Raw genomic sequence first — 20928 nt, forward strand, 5'->3', positions numbered from 1 at the left:
TCTTACCTAAATAATTAGCAACAATTATGGTATCTCTTCATTAACAAATGTGAGGAAAAGAATAAATCTGTCAAGTAGATCATAGAATATGGAATTGTCTTTTTAAGATGCATGGCGTTCCAGTTTAAGAGACCATCTATTTTTGACTTGCTAAGAAAAAATACATTGTATTCTTCCTTTCTATGTGAGAGGATTATACATAGTTGTAAAACAGACCACAGTCTCAAAACAGTATGGAATTAGCACAAGATATTCTTTAAAAAAAAATAAAACATAGTATGGTGGGAAGGATGCCCACTTTCCTTTACTCTGCACTTCCACTGTTGAAAAAACAAGTTACCAATTGGTCCTTAAGTGCTTTGTCCACAAGCAGAAATCCTTGTTGCTGTGTGTGGTGATTTTTTGGGGGTGTAACTACACTTCAGGGAAAGGAAAGCAGAGACAAAAGAGGAAGGAGAGAAGAGAACCAAGTGCACTCAGAATGTTTTCTAGTTTCTTTGCTCGTGGAAGCTACTGAATCCCTCTCCTGGTTCCAGGGCAAGACAAAAACAAGGAAAAAATGTCCTTCTCACTGTGGTTTGCAAGGCTCCAGACTGGGGCAGTTTTAGCCTGAGCAGCCAAACCTTGCTGGGAACCATGACAAACTTACCTGGTGACTCTCCCTGCCCTGCCCTCTTTCATCACTCAGCCTCTGGGCATCAAACTGCTTCTGAATGGCTGCCCTCAACCCTGCCCAAAACCACAAAACTCCAATATTCTCACCATCCACATTTCACTGGCAAGCCCTTCCTGGGTAGTCACAGCTGCCAATGACAAACCCATTACCTTCAAACGGTGGTTTCAACATTCACTACCTATAGCCTTCTTCCCTTGGTCTATTGAACTGATTTGTTTACTTATGAATACATCAAAAATGCTATTTGCTGGATTCATTTTAATCCTTAATACTTAGAAAACTTTTGCAAGGGCCTAAAATATCTCTAGCACTGATTGAATTTTCTTATGTCTATAGGTGGCTGAAAGTGGTCCCATTCTGCTGTGACTGGGTTTCTTTTATGATCCACACAGAAATTACCTAAATAGAGCGATTCACTACAATAGAGGTTCTTTTGTTACCTGACAAATTAGGTAAGAGCCTGGGCCACAGCAACCCTAACAAACTGGGTTCAGGTTCCTAACCTCAAAAAGCCAATTAAAGACATGGAAGTCGTAGGGAGAAAAGAAAGGACATTGATTCGATGCAGAATGTGCAAAAAAAAGGATAAAGAGATCAAGTTACCTTCTTTAGTCCACCTTTGGGCTCCTGATATCAAGCTCAGGATTAAATAGAAAGCAGGGGGTTTGCATACGTAAGCAGCTTGGTCAAGGCATGACACCACCCAGATTTGGCCTAACACATCTCGAGAACTGTATGAAATCTTTTTCTGAAAGACCAATGCCTTCTCTGACTGTCACCAGGGTTTAGCCCTTTTCTTTCCTTTTCCTAGCATGAGATTCTTTGGGGAATTCTAATTTCTTAGAGAGTATTGTTTCAATAATCTGAATAACCGAGGAGAGCAACACACGTATCTTTATTCCTGGCAGCATCCTTTTTTCCCTCATTCTTTGTCTCATGAACATTTCACACACCGAGTAGAAGTAGAAGCTAAGGGTAAAATACTTTCAGTCCTTGTCAAGGAACCATGTGTAATAGCCATTTCTCCATGACCGCTTGACTTTATTTACTTCTCTAAAGGGCTGGCTCGAATAAGTAAGTAAAAAACATTTCTATTGTTTTTGAGAAAGGGCTCCAGCTATGCAGTCCAGGCTGGCCACAAATAAAGACCATCCTGTTTCAGGCCCCAAGTGCTGGGGTTCTAGTAAGTACCATCATTCACTGTATTCCTTTATTTTGATCTTGACAACACCCGACTCTTGCTCTGAACAATATTCTCAGAAAACATTGACAATTTTCTGTCTTAAGGTTTAAACCTGACTGTCCCTTACTAGCAGGATGAGATCTGTCCTCGACAATCTAATGTTAGAAGCCAGGTGACAGACACCAAGGATTGAGACTCTTTAGTGCCTGTTTCATGCAACTCAAACTTATGGAGGGAGGGGCTTTTAGGCCAGGCCACCTGCTTTCTATCCTGTGGGTGACAGCCTAGCAACTCAAAACTACTCCTTGGGTTCCTATGTCAGAAGCTGTGAGTCTATATAATAATACAGACAATACTTACAAAGTTTGTTATAATACAACCAACAATAGCAAATAATTAAAGAAGAGTAGTTAGAGAATGAAGTATTTATTCATGGATATACTCCTTAGATGAGAAATACCCAGTATGCTTTAATAATCAGAAAAGCTGGCTGTAGTGCCAGGGCTTGTCTAATCTTTGCTCTCTTTCCATCATGTGGGTCCTTGGGATTGAATTCAGATTCTTAGGATTGGTAGCAAGTGACCATTCCCTCATTTTAGATATTTTTGAGCATCACCAAAATTATATATATGCCTTCATTTTCTGTTATACTTGACTCTTAAATAGGTTTAAAATATATTCTGAAACTTGTTTAAATAGAAAATTCTTGTCAAAATCTGTAGTAAATACAACGCCTTATAATTCATGATGCTTCTATTTATATCGGCAATGACTGTTGTTTCTCATAAACAAACTGTACATTAAGGAAAGTCTTCTAGATGCTTATTATTCTTTAAAATACTTGATTTAGTATCAGGCAACTCTCCTAAATCTCCTAAATCCTAACAAGAGGTCTTTTTTTGTCGTTGTTTTGTTTTATTGTTTCTTATTGCTGTTGTTGGTGGTAGTGGTGGTGGTGGTAGTGGAAGTGTGTGTGTGTGTGTGTGTGTGTGTGTGTGTGTGTGTGTTTCCCTAAACCTCAATATCCAGAATTAACATTTGAAAGTCCCAGCCCAAACCATTCCACCAGAAAGGAAGCTCAGCTGTCAGGTCGGACGAAGGTTTGAAGCCTGCATAACCAGGTGTTGATTTGTTTGTTGGTTGCAGTCTCAGCTGTTGCTATTAAACATAAAATTCCTGTATTTTAACTAGTTGCTTTTTTTTTTCAGAGAAAAAAGATAAAGAAACAACAGCTCTTAGAAGAACTGTACATTAATGTAGTCTAGAAATCACCCCCAGACACAGGATTGCTTGCACACTGTCAGCTCCCCATGCCAAGACTCAGAAAGTCAGAGTCCAATAAGTTCAAAAGAGCAATAAAGCAATTAAGTGGCTGAGACTTGTACTAGTTTTTCAGGCATCCTCGGGGCAGATTACTGTGGTTCTCTGCTACTTTGAGGATTGTAAGTTTACAAAAGACTTCTCGGTACAGTTCCCCCTAGAGGACATTGGTATACACAGTATACACAGACAGCGTTCTAATGGCTACACAATCATAATGATGACATCAACTGGTCCCAAAGAACCCTGATGGCTCAACAAAATCTTAAAAGACGAACACATTCCAGCCTTCTCTGACACATACATATCCAAACAGTTCGACAGGATTAAATTTGCTCCAAAGAGTGTCTCAATTAAAAATGCCTACTGAATATACATAATGTGATCACCCGCATAGTTAAACAAAACTGAAATGGCTCAGAAGATTCTCAACTGCTCACCAAATGGCAGCTACTGAAATATTTCCAAAAGAAACTAAAACTCAAAGAAGCCTCCAAACTGAAAGATGGTGAAGTCCTAGGTGGACTGATGACCAACAAGACATTTTGTGAGAGTTTATATGAAATCCTAATTTTTCTTTATCTGCTTCACCAAACAGAGGCTAAAAGCAGTTGGTGAGGGCTGAAATGGAAAGTTTTTTAGAAAAGCCCATGAAATGAAATGATTCCAACAGTCACATGGCGCCATTGAATCTTCCTACGTCATCTAGGGTCAACTTATGAGGAGCTGGCATGCAAAAATGTATCTCTTCTGGGCATGGCTTGATAAAATTATTATTGGAGTTGTTAGCATACAAACTTGGGCCCCTAGAAGTCCTAGGTTTAGCCAACTGTCTGAATAAACCAACTAAAGAAATAAATAATAATAAAAAGCACAAAAAGAGAGATTTTCTTAATGTGGTCACCTTGAGAAGATGAACAAAGAGGCCCAGTGACTACTCTCATAATTTTGGGGTCCTGACAGAGGTTTAGATAGGAGGCAAGAATTCTACATGAATAAGGGTTCCTGGTCAAGGAATGGTTGAGACCATTTTGGGGCTCAGGTTTGTCTTGCAAGGTGGTTTAAAAGTTGTCAGAACCAAGTGAAGTCTTCCTGAGAGACGATTTCCTCTTTTGGCTGGCACCAGGCTGGTATTCCTAGGGAAATTTACTTTGTCAGGGATTATTGTTTCAATAGTCCAATAGTCAAAGGGCAAACCCAGAGTCTCCTCAGAATTTCTTCCTTGCTACCAGGATGGTCACACTTTGAAGGGAATATCTCCAAACAGAGGATCCTATTTATGCTGTAAGCTTCATTCTCTAGTACGTGTTTCACATTTGTTTAACAAGTGGGGTGTCCATGAGAAATGATGGAGGTGGAGACATGGTGGCAGAAGAAAGGAGGTTTCCGGGGAAGGTCATAGCTCAGAAAGAAAAGAAAGGCTGCCCTCAATTATCTGCGTTAGAGCAACTCTACGAGGGGGAGCCGGAGAACTGAAGCGTGCTAGCCAATAGGATGTCAAAAATGATCAGGGACGATGTCTTCTCGAGAGCCAAGTGCCAAGTTTCCAGAAGGAAGGGGAGCAAAAGTGCATCCCAAGACACCCTTTCAGGGCTGGACCAGGTTTGTTGGATTTCTCAAATAAACGGTCGTCTGTGTTTCCTCTTGTTGTACTTAGGTTTTCCCCTCATTTTCACATAGAAATCCTGCCTGATACAGAATACTATCCAGTATAGAGAGTGATTTATACGAAGCATAAAATTATGAAATGAGCAAACAGATTAATTTAACTGGAGCGAAAATCCATATAAGACAGTAATGAGAAAACCATATGATCATCTCAATGGATGTGCATTGGCCAGACTCCAACAACAAAGACCTAAGCAAAACTGGATGGCTACTTCCTTATCACAATCAGAAGCATCTATGATGTCAGAGGGTGTGCTTGGTGATGAAGTGCTCCAGGAATTCAAATTAAAAAAAGCCATAAACCCAACCAGTAGGTAGATAGTTAATTTATAGATACGATACGTTGATACATGTTCACATTCCTGACATGGCCGTTTTTCTTCTTTTGTTATTGGTACTTGGAAAAATAGCTCTGAAGTGCGTAGATGAAGGTGAACATGCAAACAGCGACGTTTTCTAAAAGGTCTTAATAAATATTTTAATGTAACGGTAATAGAAATGATTTTCTACCGGCATGAAATTAACCAGTGAGGGACTGAAGAGATGGTTCTGTGGCTAAAAACACTTGCTGTTCTTGCAAAAGACTTGGTTTGGTTTTAAGCACCCACATTGTAGCTCATAACTCTCTGTAACTGCAGCTCCAGAGATTTCAGCACCCTCTCCTAGCCTCTGCAGACATGTACTCACATGGTACACGTGCATCCAGTCAGAGTACTCACATATATATGTGTGTGTGTGTGTGTGTGTGTGTGTGTGTGTGTGTGTGCATATGTATGTTAAAAATTGTTAAAAATAAACAAATCCTTATGGATTGACTGGATGGGGTTGTTAAATGAGTGTTCAGTGAATTTATATAATTATTTAGTGTAATTGCTTGATGAACTGATAAAATGTTTTGACAGGATAAGAAGTTGAATTTTATTTATAAAATATTTAAATATATGAAAATACATACAAGCATTCTGAACTTAGTATTAGAAGCAAAAATAAGAGAAAGTCAAAAATATTGTAGAGTCTATATGTTCTAAACATGAAACATCTCTGAAAAATAAAGATAAATTCAAATAGGAAAAGAAAGTAAAACAAATGTCAGAAGATATATTTCTTAACAGACAACCTTAACTAAATAAAGTTATAAATCATTTTTATTTAAAATATCATAGAAATGCTTTCTGAAAAACTTTAAAATTATAATCTTTAAATATTATTTATTGAAGATAGACAATAGATTTATAGGTTCTCCTTGCTATTTATAGGAGCTAATATTTCTTTGTGTTTTTTTTAGTGAAACACCAAAATAAATGTAAAAGACAAATTTGTATTTAGCCATTTGGACTTTTGACTGGAGATAATCCTTCTGTACACTGTGAATATGCATTACTCTCATTGATTAATAAAAAGCTGGCAGACTGGTAGTCAGACAAGAAGTATAGGCAGGACAACCGGAAACAGAACACTCAGGGAAGGAGGCAGAGTCAGGATAGATGCCAGCTCAGCACTGAGTAAGCAGGACATAGAAAATGAGGTAACAAGCCACGAGTTATATAATGAAGCATTGATAAGAAATATGGTTAATCTAAGTGTAATAGTTAGTTAAAACTAGCCTGAATGATCAGCCAAGTATTTATAAGTAATATTTAGCCTCTGTGTTAGGTATTTGGGAGCAAGTGATCAAGACAGAAAAACTAATCTATAGGATTTTTGAAGTCTTTAAACAATACATTGAATATATATAAATATGCTAATTATTATTACCAATGTTCTTTATACAAATTGTACTAAACATATGTGTATCTGCAGTTTTAATTTTATATGCATTATCTAAAATTAACATACACATTCAAAAGATACTTTTATATATATTTTAAAACAGGACATCCTGGTTTAGTTGTAGATGGGTGTTTGTGTAGATTCATTTTGTTCTCTTAGTTATGTGAAGGAGAAATGGTAGTTTATTCTTTTACTTTCATGAGTCTTTTGGTAACTTTTCATAGCAAATTTGAAGGGGAAAAAATAAAGTATGTAGCTGAAAAAAGTCATTCTGTTACTTTTACCTCTCTTGCAATACCTGACAAAGTAGGAAGTACCCTGCAGGGCATCCAGCCATTACACATAGATACAAAGACAACAAAATACTCCCTAAGCCTTAACTTTGGTAGCCTGCAAGATGTAACTATGAGAAACACCCACAGAGAGCCTTTGAACCAGAGCCCAGCATACTCAAGTCCTCTAGACAAGTTCTCTGATTTCCCTTCCATTCCCTGGAACAGTCGAGCCACTCAGCATGTCCTGGGCATAGGAGAAGCATGTTGTTAACTCTGTGACTGTTTCCACTTCCCAGATGATCGCTTCCCTTATGCCAGGTTGCAATTCGCTCTAGGAGAACATGCTCTGGACACACCCAGATAAGAAGCTTCCATCCAAGTTGCTCTGCTGGCTGTCTACACAATTAGCGATTTATTCCCTTGTGGTTATGAATCATTTATTGATAGCAATATAAAGTGAGAAATTCCCATGCTAGTTACAAAGGTAACGTCTGTCACTCCAACACAAATCCTATGCATGGAAAGAGAAGCCATGCATGCCCTGCTGGCTGTTCCTAGTCATATCTCAAAATGACTTAAACCACTGTTGTACTGTTGTAGGTGGAGACTGCATGTTCCTTTCTTGGCTACTCTGACCCAAATAATCACACAAAAGCTATATTAATTACAATACTGCTTGGCCTATTAGCTTAAATGAATCTATTTATATTCATCTGTTTGTCGCTACAAAACTGTGGCTTACCAGTGGTAAGATTCTGGCATCCTTCTCCTTTGGCAGCTACATGGCATCTCTAAATCTGCCTACTCTCTTTCTATATCTCTTTTAGCCTGGCTTTATTCTACCCTGCCATAGGCTGATGCAGCTTTATTCATTAGCCAATAGAAGCAACACATATACAGAAAGACATCCCACATCATCTCCCTTTTCTATCTAATTAAAAAGGAAGGTTTTAACTTTAACATATTAAAATTATATATGACAAAATAGGTAACAAACAAGAATTATAGTGGCAATATTTAGTCCATTTACATTTGGCAAATTAAGGAAAATATCATCTATCCTATCTTTGTGAGTCTAAAGTTTTATATCTAATTTATCTTTTATCATAACTATGGAAAACTATATATGTAACTGTCTGTCTTCAACTCTGTAAAGACCTCAGAAGGATATAATATTACCTAATTAAACAGGAAATGTACTGCAAGCAACTTCCAAAGTTCTAGAATTGACAAGAGACATCTTGCTGCATAGACAGTCATCCAAAGTTTTTCTGTAATGTTGGGGCATCCATCTTTAGTCTACAGACCCATACATTGCATCTGGCAGACTTTTCCATGAAGCAGGAAATTTAAAGATCTGTTCTGCCTTGTAATGGCAAAGCTGCTTTCTTTTGTGTCCTGAAGAATGTCTAGCAGAGGGGAAAGGGGGACAGGAAAGAACATGAGGGAATGGGATGATGGAGATAGGGGAAGGACAGAGTGGGAGAGCAAGGAAAGGTGGATCTTGATCAAGGGAGACATTATGGGGCTCGCAAGAAACCTGGCATTAGGGAAATTCCCAGGAACACATGTGGGTGACCGCAGCCAAGATCCTAAGCAATAGTGGAGAGGGGAGTGCCTGAACTAGCTTTCCCCTGCAGTCAGGTTGATGACATTTTACTTGTCATCATAGAATCTTCACCCAGCAACTGATGGAAGCAGATACAGAGATTCACAACAAAGCATTAAGGTGAGCTCCCAAACTCTAATCGAAGAGATGGAGGAACAATAATATGAGCAAAGGGGTCAAGACCATCATGGGGATACCCACTGAAACAGCATACCTGAGCTAATGGGAGCTCACCGACTTCAGATTGGCAGTGGGGACAAACATAGGACCAAACTAGGCCCTCTGAATGTGGGTGACAGCTGTATGGCTGGGACAGGCTGTGGGGTCACTGGCAGTGGGGCCAAGATTTACCCTTACTGCTTGAACTGTCTTTTTGGAGCCCATTCTTCTTGGAGAAATACTTTGCTCTGCCTCGATATGGTTGGGAGGGCCTTGGTGCTGGACTTTGTTGACTCAGTCATGGGAAACCTTACCCTCTCTGAGGAGTGGATAGGGAGTGTGGTGGGAGGGAAAGGAGGATGGAGAAAGAGAAGGGGGAGGGAGTGGGAACTGGGATTGGTATGTAAAATTTCAATTAAATAATAATAATAAAACGAAATAAAAATCTTGAAAAGGCAAATAGCCCTAGGTGGTTGATACTCTGTATCTTGTTCCTACCTTCCTGGCTCTGATTTCTGGACCATACTTAATTAGACTCTCCAGATGTGAGGGATTAGTCAGAATGATGGAGGGGGATTCTCCTTCACAAACTAAAGGATCTCTTGTGATGCCCAACCGTGGTTCTCAGTCTAGACCCAAAGTCCAAATATGAGTCCTTCCATCCTTCAGCTCCTCTTGGAGGGCATCCTTTGAATTTAATTCCTTCATGTGTTTGTCAATGCTCAAAACTCCCTTGAGGGCCAGGCAGTGGTGGTGCACGCCTTTAATCCCAGCACTCGGGAGGCAGAGGCAGGCGGATCTCTGTGAGTTCGAGGCCAGTCTGGTCTTAGAAGAGCTAGTTCCAGGACAGGAACCAAAAATCTACCAAGAAACCCTGTCTTGAAAAAAAAAATCCCTTGAATTTTCTACCTTGTGATTAAAGGTATATTTTCTTGTTTCCTTCCCAATGGAGTAAGTTTATTCACTTTGCTAGCCACCCTGACTTAAGTAGAAGAAGCCCTCCTGACCAACTGTCCACGTTCACGATGGAGAAAACATAGGGGGTAGTTTTAAGAATCCCAACATGCCTGTCAATAACCCAGACAGTATTACAGTGTAATATTTATTTGATCTAAAATTCTTCTCATGTTTTCAAATCTACCCTAATGAGCATTTCCCTAATGCTCTGACCTTCTTCCATACCTTAAGCTGGTAAAGAGGACAGTTGTCCCAGAGAGGATGCTATACTTGAATCATGGACAAAGATTGTCACAAAATTGCCTCAGAAAAGGCATTGCAAAAGGTCTTTTATTAAGACACGTCACATGAATTATAATATAACCAGGGACCTGTAGACATACCTGCTGGACAGGTAACATATTCCATCCCCCCCCTTTTTTTTTTGTAAAAACAAAAAAGTGGAAATTCTTTGCCTCACATTGTAAACTAAACCATCTCTTCTTGGAAATCCAGAATAGGTCTGCATGATATCAAACACCTATGCTGGGAAAAGCAGGAGCAAACAATGCCATAGGGGACTGCCTTTGAAATGGAGCCTGGGAACCAGTCAACCACACAGCAGGTATTTGTTTACTTTCCTTGTTTTCCCAGAACAGTGCTCACCTGAAGCAACAGCCTGCACTTTGTCCTTTGTGGGGATGAGGAGGGGCAGGAGAAGGGAAGCCTTCTGGCCACTTGTCAAGCCATTCCCAACCAGAGACTCTTCAGAATTTGTATGTTAGGTAACTCTAGGCCTACTGTTCATTTCACCTGGCTAGGTATGCAAGGACTATGGCATCCTCAGCTAAGGAACAATTCACTAGTTATCCCTTAAGTCCCACGTTTCTGGTTCCCTGACATTGATGGAGAGTTTTGTTTGCATACCGAGAGTAAGGAGAGGATTTGGCCAGCTCTTACTTTGCATTCAGTCCATCTGAAGCCATTACTTTCCCCTGTGAATTTTAGTCACAAATAGTAAAAAGGAACCAAGGCACATTTTTCCAAAACAGCCTATTTGGCAATCTGCTAATCCTACCTTCCACTCCGGAGGGCAGTGGAGGGGTACTCTCCTCCATTGGTAATGGAACCTAAATCAGGGTCTTAGGCTCTTTCAAATGACAAGACCCAGATGGTACTGTGAAGACCTTATTTGGTGTGGTTACTTAAAATAGAAAGTAAAGGGACCATTTTACTAAAATCGAAACATCACCTTAGATATCAAAAGCCTCACTTTGACAACTTATACTTGACATTCTTCAAGTCAAGGGCTGTGATTGTTTCTGCTCAAAGGCTCTACCTCACTGATTTTCTTTGTTTGTAAAGACAGCATCAGGATGGAGCCCATCCTCACCTGGAACATGTGATCCTTCTGTTTCTCTCTATTTGGGGGATTGTAGGAGTGTGCCATCATGCAATCTACCCATGGAATATTGTGTCTTCTCTCTATTTCTAGAGCCTGAGATTAGGTACTTGGGCTTAAACTATTCAAATAACAATTTGACAGTTAAGTTAGTTACTATCTCGTAAAGGTTATTCTGCAACCAAACCATTTCCCCAGTCTTCCTGCTGGCTGACATCAAAGAGAACTCTCTTGAGTCCCCAAAACCATCCCTGGCCAGTTAGTATAACTACATGATATAACCCTTTGTTTCAGGAATGAGGGACTTCTGTGCATCATGGCTTCATTTAGGACTACTGAGGTGGCTCTCTAGGAATCATGTTTTGCCATGTTCTGAAGAGGCACTTTCCATTGTGGGCTTTGCTGTGTAGTCTAATTAACTTAAATCACCCAAGGTGTGGCTTTGTCATCTCTCTTCTTAGCATAGCTCAAAATAAGATGAGGAGACTATTTTCAATCCCTTCAAGGTTGATAATTCTTAAAAGGCTTTGCAAAACTCACTACAGATCTAGGCTTCAGGACTCTAAAGCTACTATTACCTTAGAGGTAGAATTGGTTCTTATGATATATCAGGGTTAATCACAGAAGTGGTGTCAGAGAGGTCAAAACAGGAGAGGAGTTGTACTAGGAGGATGGAGGCTAGTTGGAATTGGCTGTAAGAATGCATACACATCCTGAGATAACCTTAAGACTTGACTGAGACTCATTGGCAGACACAAGAAGAAACACAAAGACATGTACTGTGAGGAAGAAAATGACAAAACGAAAGAAGGACGAATAAATGAAAGAGAAAAACTTCAACTTGAGAATATATAGAAATCAGAAGTCAATTTTGCAATGCCATTAAGTAAGGAGTTTAAAACGTAGTTCATTTTCTATATCAACTACAAAATACATGAGACTATGTGACTACTGCAGTATAGAGGTTTTAGCTGGACCACATCTTGGGATGCTGTGAGGGTCATAAGCATAGCTTCCATATTTTCTTCAGTCTAGAGAGAGAGGCCTCACACTGCTGCACTCACAGCAGGAAGCAGAAAAGCAAGCAGGAAGGTGTAAAGACTAACTATGAGCAACAGCTTTGATTTATATACAATCTACTTCACATGGCTAAAGGGGAGAATGTACCCCTAAAACACATGGGTCCTTCTGAGCGAATGGCATAATCATCCCTTAAGGGCCTCCAGCCCCCAGAACAACCTTGACAAACAGATTACACAGTGACTTTTAGAGAGCTTTGCCCCTCCTTCACCGCCGCATGGCCCATCTAAAAATACTTTACTTAGGATTGTGGGACCTTCAATCTCTCCCATTTTATTCAGCTTTCCATTTTTGTTTTGGTCCATTGTAGTCCTGAAAGCCTTTTAAATATTCTGTACCTGCTGTAGCCATGGAAGAAAGCGAGTGTTGGCTCTGGGGTAAAGTCAGAATATTCCAAATATTGATCAGAAATACAAACTTGATGGTCCCTTCTTTGCAATGTTGGAAGCACCTCCTTCTATAACAAGCAGTTGTTTGGTTTGTCTCCTATACTGAAGCTGTGGCTTCTTTATCTATACAGAGCCTCCAATCTGTCCCATTGCTCCCTCTCCTCAGTATGCTGTGGAAGTTTTGAAAGTTACAAGACGCCCATTGCAAGAACTACTTCGATCCCCCAGCTCTTGGCCCTCCATCTTCACACCGCTGCTACCTCATGCTTGTTATTGTCTCAAAAAATATTTAAATGCTTCCATAATCTTTGTCATCTTTAATATGTCTACCTGTCTGTGACCTAGTCGTTGTACCTCAGATTGTCTTGACTTTTTTTTTCCAGTACTAAGGTTACATGTTCAAGGTCATGACTGTCAAGACCAAAGAAAAGCAGAACCTAAGGGCCACCCCTTTTCTCCCCCACTTCAAACTCTCCTCCATCATTTGTCTTAATTAGCAGTGAGTTGTTTTTGTCTCCTGCAGGCTTGGAAAATTAAGTTTGGAAAGGATCTTACATACTAATATTTTGACTGGCAACAGGTCACCCTCTCAAGAACACTGTGTTTTATTGAGCTCCCATCAGTTACATAACATGAAGAAAGACTCTCCTAAATACACGACTGTAAGCATTAAAGGCAGTGTGTTCCAGAGACACTAATACTTTTTATTTGTTTGTTTGTTTGTTTTTGTCGTTTAATGGTTCTCAAACCACATCATGCCCAGGGTCCTCTTGTGTGGATTCCCCATTACTCTTTTGAAACATTGATTGCTGCCCCTGCTAAAAGTATGCATACAGTAGAAGGGACTTCACTGTTGCTAGCTCATAGTAAAATCAGGGTTGTACTTTGCACTAGCAATCATTAGGCATGCTTCAACTCTGCTTGGATATTTTCTCAGGGTAGTCTTGTTCTGATCTTTACCACATTAAGGTCTTTACAAAATTTAGGCCTCTGACCATAATACAATAAAAAGCAGCCTCGCTAGCAGAACCCTGGGCCAATGGCAAGCAGGAAGGGTTAACCGTTTTTGCATGAAGCAAGCCTGGCTCAACCCCATGAATCTCTTTTTCACATTTGCTGCTTATTCATAACCCAAGCCCATCTGCTGCGCAAGTAACGATCGATCAGCGGCTCCTGTTTCAGATGTCAACCGGCCCAGCTGTTTCTCTCTCTCTGTAAACACAAAGGGGAAGCAGTTACTGCGTTAATATTCTGACTTGATTATGCCTATGCAGGGAAATGAAGTCTGATGAATTCTCACCTCGGTCCACCATCATCTCAGTCCTGCACATCGAACCCCTATGCAGCCTGGCCTAGTACAAACCTCCCAAAAAAGCTCAGGTGATGCCTGCAGCCTGGACTGTGACCCAGTCCAGCCAGAAACGCAAATATGAGCATCACGAGTGTGAGAAAAGGAACAACACACTTGAGTCTTGCAGAGCTGTGAGAAGTCAGCAATGAAACGAAAGAACAAGGCTTAAGCTGGGTACGCAGCACATGGCAATGACCCTAGCACTTGGGATGCAGGAGCTAGATCACTGGGAATCCTAGGCCAACCTTGGCTATGAAGGGAGTTTCAAGGAAGTATGGTTAGCATGGCTGGACTTTGTCTCAAAGATAGCAAAAGAGAGAGAAAGAGAGGAAGTATGATTTGTATTAGCCCCAGTGTAACCACAATAATTCAGAGATACATTCTAATATAGATTCCTATGTGTCTAATAGTCCCTTCTATCTGAACTGTTTAATTTAAGGTAAATGTCACACGGAAAGTATTGTGGAAAGCATGTTTTTCTCCATGTTCTTTTCTAGCAGGGGCAGGAGAAACTGGAGTGATTTTTCATAACATGAAAAATGTCTCCAATGATTTTATTAACTTGTATTAAGCATTAGTTCAGCTTTCTTCAGTCACGAACACAGACCAAGCCAAATTATAAGACATCGCAAGGCAACCAGGAAGGTTCCATAATCTCCTCAGACTTCTTGCTGGCTAATCATTGAGTGAAAATTTGGAAAGAAGATGAGCAAGAAAACGTGCTCCGTTTCTGTGTCTGTGTCAGCTTCAGGAAACATGGATGCTGTGGCCACTGTGTTGTCCACTTGGCACAAGCTACAATTATTTGGGAGTATAAACCTCAATTGGGAAAGTGCTACCCTCAGATTGCCTGTAGGTGATTATGTGGGGTATTTTCTTGATCAGGCCAGGCCCACGGGGTGTATGTCTCTGGGTTGCCACCACTGGACAAGTGGTCCTGAGAGGCATAGGAAAGCAAGCCGAGCAAGCCATAACAGGCCAGCGAGTAAGTGGGATTCCTCCATGGCTTCTGTGTCGGTTCCTTCCTTCATGTTCCTTACCCGACTTCCCTCACTGATAGAGTGTGAACTGAGAGCTGTGAGCCAAATGAACCCTTTCTTTCCCAGGTCGCCTATAGTTGTGATGTTTTATCACAGGAGTGAAACTTTAACTGAGAAAATTGGTAAGTAAAGAGCGAACAAAGCAATACACTGTGAAATATGGCCTACTGACTGTTGTGTCCCTTTATCTTAGAGGGTTTCCACATGATAGTCTAAATGTAACACTGAGAAAGTCCTCATAGTGAAAGTACATATATACCAAGCCCTGACCAAGAACAGGAACCTAATATCCCCAGAGAAGATGGAGCCAAAAGATCAGTCAGGGGACAGGGTAGAGAAGTCAAAGCTCTCTTCGTTTTCATCTGAGTTAGGATGAATGTGGAGCACCTGGTGCGAGCAAAGGCAGACCTTTAACAAGAGGCACTGCATGCCACAGACTGGACTCACTAATGACCTCAGTAAGAAACTGAGGAGTTAGGATGTGTTCTTACAAAGCAGAAGAAGGCTTGGAAAACCTGTAAGAAATAAATTCATACAGAAAATTCTAGGAGTACAGAGTAAGGAGCTTGTTTTGAATGACTTCCTAATAAAAAAAAAAGTTAACAAAATGTGTCTCTATGGATGCATTTTAAGAGACTTTAATTTGGGGAAAGGAGAATTGTTGAATTCCTTCAGTTTACTTTAACTTTCACTATTTAGTTGCTGTACTTTATGAAAAATATAATCTTGTTTTCTAAAGCAGCATTCTTATAGTTTGTGTACAAATATTTATAGGTGTTCTGGTCTCTCTCTCTCTCTCTCTCTCTCTCTCTCTCTCTTTATCTCTCTCTCTCTCTCTCCTGTCTGTCTATGTGTGTGTTTATGCATGAGCTGGTGGGGGGGAGTAGATCTAATAATATATATCAGATGTATATGGTAAAATTTCATCAACTTCTAAACCTGTTCTCAAAAATCTCTATCTATGCCATTATTCTGAAACTGCTTTAATGAAGAACAGTTTCTTTCTTTCTGATTAACATAATTTTTGTAAACCACAGTGGAGAAATTTTGTGTTCAAACTCCTTCCTCACCACCCAGAGTCCATGATCTTGGGTGCGTTACAAACGTGACCTATTCCCATAAAGAGGAGTAGTAAAAGGAGGACCAGCAGGATAGAGTAGGATGACATTCAGATCCACTGCATGATGCAAAGTGAACGTGATCAGCTACTGTGGAGAGGATATCTAAAGCTCCTGGGATACCGCAAAACTCAAGGTCATGTGCGAAGTCAGACGTGGTTTCTTCCCTTAGTCTACACTCTGTGAAGTGAAGGTTAAGACTCGGAATCCAGTTCTGCCGCTGCATGGTCAGTGCCTCTTAGTGCTGAGCTTCCTTTCCTGTCAAATGAAGCTGAGCAGCAGATGCCTGCTGCTCAGACTTTATTACAGGAGGATTGACCTGGTATCTGAGAGCGGGGAGAACTCTGCCTTTCTTGTAATGGATGACACTGTTGTAATGTAGTCACCAGTGCTGTTAAAGAAGACAAAGGGTAGAGACAAGATGCTGGGAAAATGCAGTGCTACTGTAAAGCTAAAGTAGACCAACAGAAGCCTGAAGATGCAGAAGAGAAGATCTTCTGCTGCTTAGGTTCCAATCACGTCCTAGAACTCTGGCTGTCCACAAACCAGTCACACAATGACTTCAGGTTCACTAGGGTGCCCTGGCACCGTTCTCCAACAGCAACTCAGCATCAAGAGCACACACACAGGATGTGTTAAGTTGTCCCAGCATGGTGGTGACAGGAACATACATACAATGTTTTAAAACATAAAAATCTTCAATAATATGTAGCGGAGACATACTCTATAGAGCAGATGGGAGACACACAAAGCCAGGGTTACTGCCTGGCAGTAGCCGTTGCTTGGAACCAAGGGTGGATCCCATGGTGAAACTCTCCAATGCCCAGCAATCAAAATTCCCTAAGTGAGTAAAGAGGAAGTAGAACCTTTTGGGAAAAGAATGAAAAGGATCAATCATTTGTGTTACAAAAGACTTCTGTGCAAAAATCAAAAATGTTTTTTAATTCCTCACATCGCCTTGCATTGCCTCCTTCCTGCGCTATTTCAACCCTGACTCAATTTGCCTGTAGTGCCCATGTATAAACGGTATGTTCCGAAGAATGGATGAGCATGCACGAAGCAAGGCAGCCGTGTAGGAACAATATCTAAAAGTAATAAAAACAACCAAATAAAAGGATGCCTTTTCTTTATGAGAATCTGAGTGATTTAACGGGGGCTATGCAAGCTTAAACATCAGCTGAAAACCAGCTGCCGCTCTGAGGAGCACGAGCCAAAAGAGGGAGCCAGGAGGAAGCTGGGACGAGAGTTATTTAGTTCTTTAATGCTCCTGTGTGTGGATAAAAGGTGAGAAGGGGAAGAAGGGGATCTTCTTTGGCAAAAGCAGCATTTTCAAGCAGTTCTAGAAGTTTCTGCCTCACTGAATCTGATCTTCTCCCATGGCTGGCTGGAGCGGAGGACCAGGGCCAAACACTTGGAGCAGTGCTGCGGCCTGCGGGTCAGGCACCTGTGAGGCAAAGCCACTGTGATCTCCAGAAGCTGCGTTTTGACTTAAGCAAGCACAATTTTCCACCCCATATGTGCAAAGCATTTTATCCATTAGTGTCTTCTTGGCTCTTTGGGGATTTTTTTCCATTCAAAAATAAAAACCTTCCCAAACTCCAACTCATCACACACAAATATTTTGCTTCTGAAATCCACGCCATGTCCCCTCGAAGACTGGCACAGAGTTGAACCTGTAGAGACTCAGTTGCACCATCTGCTTTGGATTAATGCAAGTTCCCTCTTTCCTGGGTCTGAACCCAATCACATGAAACAAGGTATTTTCTTGTGTGTTGTGACGCATAACAGGAGACCACGAGCAGCTGACTTAAAGGAGCTTACATTTTAATTTAATGTAATTTAATTTTAATTTAATTTCCATGTAACTGCCTGTCTGATTTCCTCTATTTCTACTGTAGAGTATGCTGTGGACCCCCAAATACATGCCTTCAAAAACTTGCAAATCGATACCATAAATCCTGTATCATTGAAGTGAGGCGTGTATGTCTCTACGTGTTTGCATGACAACACACAAAGACACACAGGTACCTAAACTAAGTTGCTCACATCCCACACTGTGACACATAAGTAATATAAACCTTTAGGGAATCATGGGTGAAAGGTCTTTGACGCATGGACTACACATATTCCATATGAGACTGAGCAGGATGAGAAAGTGTCAAAGGGTCAGAGGCCAGTGACAATATAAAGTGTAAAACAGCAGGACTATAGTCCCAGGGGAAGAGATCGAAGTCTAAATGAGACAATGGTGGGTTAGATAACACAGTCTAGACATCTCCAAATGCAGTTTTGTAAAACTTGGTTGTGTAATGGACTTAAGAAGATATGGACAATATTTATTCTCACTACCTCCTAATAACTGACCATCTCTCTGGAAAGATGATATTCATGTCCACCGCTATCAAATTTTCAGAGAGAATTGGTGGAAAATGGAAGCACAATGACCTAAGTTACAGACATATTAACTGTGAGATCTGGGGTTGAGAGGAGCTGGAATTGCTGGAATGTGTCAAGCACGGCAAGATGACCAGGCTTAGAAGTAGAAGAAAGCAAAAACCATGTGGCAAGGATACATGGGATTAGGGGCCCGTGCACAGCCATAACAGACAGTGCAAGTGTCTGAAAAGATGAGCACTGGCAAAGCAGGAGGTCTTTCCAGAAGGCTTCAGTGACATGATTGGTCAACTGAAAACGGCAAGACTTGGAACTGAGTGGAGATCTTCCAGCAGAAATGGTGTGAGTCTGACTCTGGTACTGTCCAGCAATGACAATAGATGCTATTATGAGTGAGACTGATAAAGTGACTGAGGCTGACCCACCATGTGTGTTCTTCTAGCAAATGTGCAAAAGAACACAGTCAGATCATAGGCTCTCGGCATATCCATTCAGAAAGAAAGAAAGCACTTGGCCTAAAATGTGTGCCCCAAGGAAATGATAAAACTTGAGATCCACGTCAGTGCCTGAAAGCAAGGACTAAGAAACACTGAGGATAGTTTGATGGACATCCTCATGTAATGATTTGATGTGCATTCCTTTACAGTCTTCTCACTCACCCTTCCTGACCGCTTAGCTGATCAACATTCCTACCTGGCAGATGATGCAAGAGAGTGGTTGTATATAACTTAATTAGAGTTTAGTGGGCATAAAAAGTTCATTTAGAAGTGGTAAAGATGCGCCTTAGGGCGATTCATCTGGGAATCACAAAACTCTCAGTTTCTCTACTGAGCCCAAGTCCAATCCATGATCTGTTTAAATAGATGGATCACAGAATTAAACAGCCAGTCTTTATTTGAAGATTTCTGTATTAATATCTCACCCGTGCTTTGAAGGACTGTGTGATAAGATTTTCCTCTAGAAACTGTGGTATTTCTGCCTTGAACGGCATAGATTTGCGTCCCCTGAGGTCTTAGAGTACCTCCATGAGAAGTCTATGAAAAGTGTTGCCTACAAATGCTTGGCGAAGATTCTTTCATTGTTCTCAGGTATTGATCAATCCCGCAGGTATTTATTAGTCCCCATGTCTCAGTTACTGTAACAGCAGCTTGTTATCTCTTGCCAGGTCTATGCAAAATCCCTGCACCCATGATGTGAGCCTAGTCATCAACTTCTGTTTTTTGTGACAAATATAGGTTCCTTAGTTGTGTGTCCAGTTACTGCCGTCATTTCTCATTCTTGATTTTTTTGAACAGAACCTTTACTTCCCTTGACCTGTGACCTTTCCTACATGGAAGCAGATCATCTTCATGGTCAAGAATACAGCCTCTGAATTACATCTCCGAGCTCACGTTCCAGTCCTGATATCTACTACTATCTTAGAGAAAGGGCTAAGCTTCTCAGTGTTTCTCATGTGTTTCCCCATATCCAACATGGGAATAAAATAGGCATTTCTCCAGCCTGGTTATTATTATAATTAAGCTAAATAATACGTGTTATGTACATGGAAGAGGGCCAAGTACAGTTAAGTTTTAGAAAGACATGGTGAGTGTGTAACTGAACTTGTCAGTACCTGCTTTCTGTAAGTAACAAACAGCCTCCCTACCCCCCACATGATGAAGAGGCCCCTAGGAACCTGGTATCTGTGAGGCAGGCCTAGCATTGTCTTCCCCACAGGGCACTTTAGCCCTTGTGCAATTACAGATAGAACTCAGAGCTCAAGGCTGTTCTTACTACTGAAAGGAGGCACAGAAGAGAGCAAAACTAATTCATCCCCTCCCAAGTTACCCTTTAGTGTTCAATATCTGCTTGTTAGTCCTTCAAGGTTTTACTACCTCTTGGCCCATTCAATTGCTAAGAAAGAGGAATGTTTTTAAGATATTCTAGAATCCCACAGGAGTGAGGCATATATATGATAGATGGTATAACCTCCTAAAGTGTTCACTTAGGAGATCAGTTTTCTAACTTTTGGACAATTGACACAACGCATTCCCATGTAGACCTGTGAGTTCTCTGTCACTGTATGACCTAGCACTGCCTATCCAAGTATCTTCAGGTGCTACATGGAAGAAACAAGCCATCCTCCTTACAAAGCTACTGGACTGTAGCTTGGGGTGGGGGACAGACCTGATGGAGGTCTGAGTCATAGAACCCACACCAGGAAAGAAGCACTAATAGTGCACAAGGCGGGTAGGTGGGAAGAGGCCCCTTTTCATGCTGTGCTCACAGGGATTTCTGACAGAAGATGCACGCAACCTTTAAAACACCATTAATAACAGACAAGTGGGGTTGAGGGGAGACACTGAAAGGAACAGCAGCAAACTGACTTTACTGAGCTCATGCATCTGCTCTGCATTGTGCTGTGACCCTCCCGCGGGTCACCAGAATTTATGCCCTCCACCCTCCTCCCTGGTGGTGCTGTCTGGTGAGTTAGTGTCATGAGGAGAACAGGCTCTGAGCTGACCATTCTCTTCTTCGGTACTGTGGACATCTGGGGCTGGGTAATTCCTCTTTGTGGG

This window comes from Microtus ochrogaster, unplaced genomic scaffold (genome assembly GCF_000317375.1).
Source record: "Microtus ochrogaster isolate Prairie Vole_2 unplaced genomic scaffold, MicOch1.0 UNK2, whole genome shotgun sequence".
In the NCBI taxonomy this organism is placed as follows: domain Eukaryota; kingdom Metazoa; phylum Chordata; class Mammalia; order Rodentia; family Cricetidae; genus Microtus; species Microtus ochrogaster.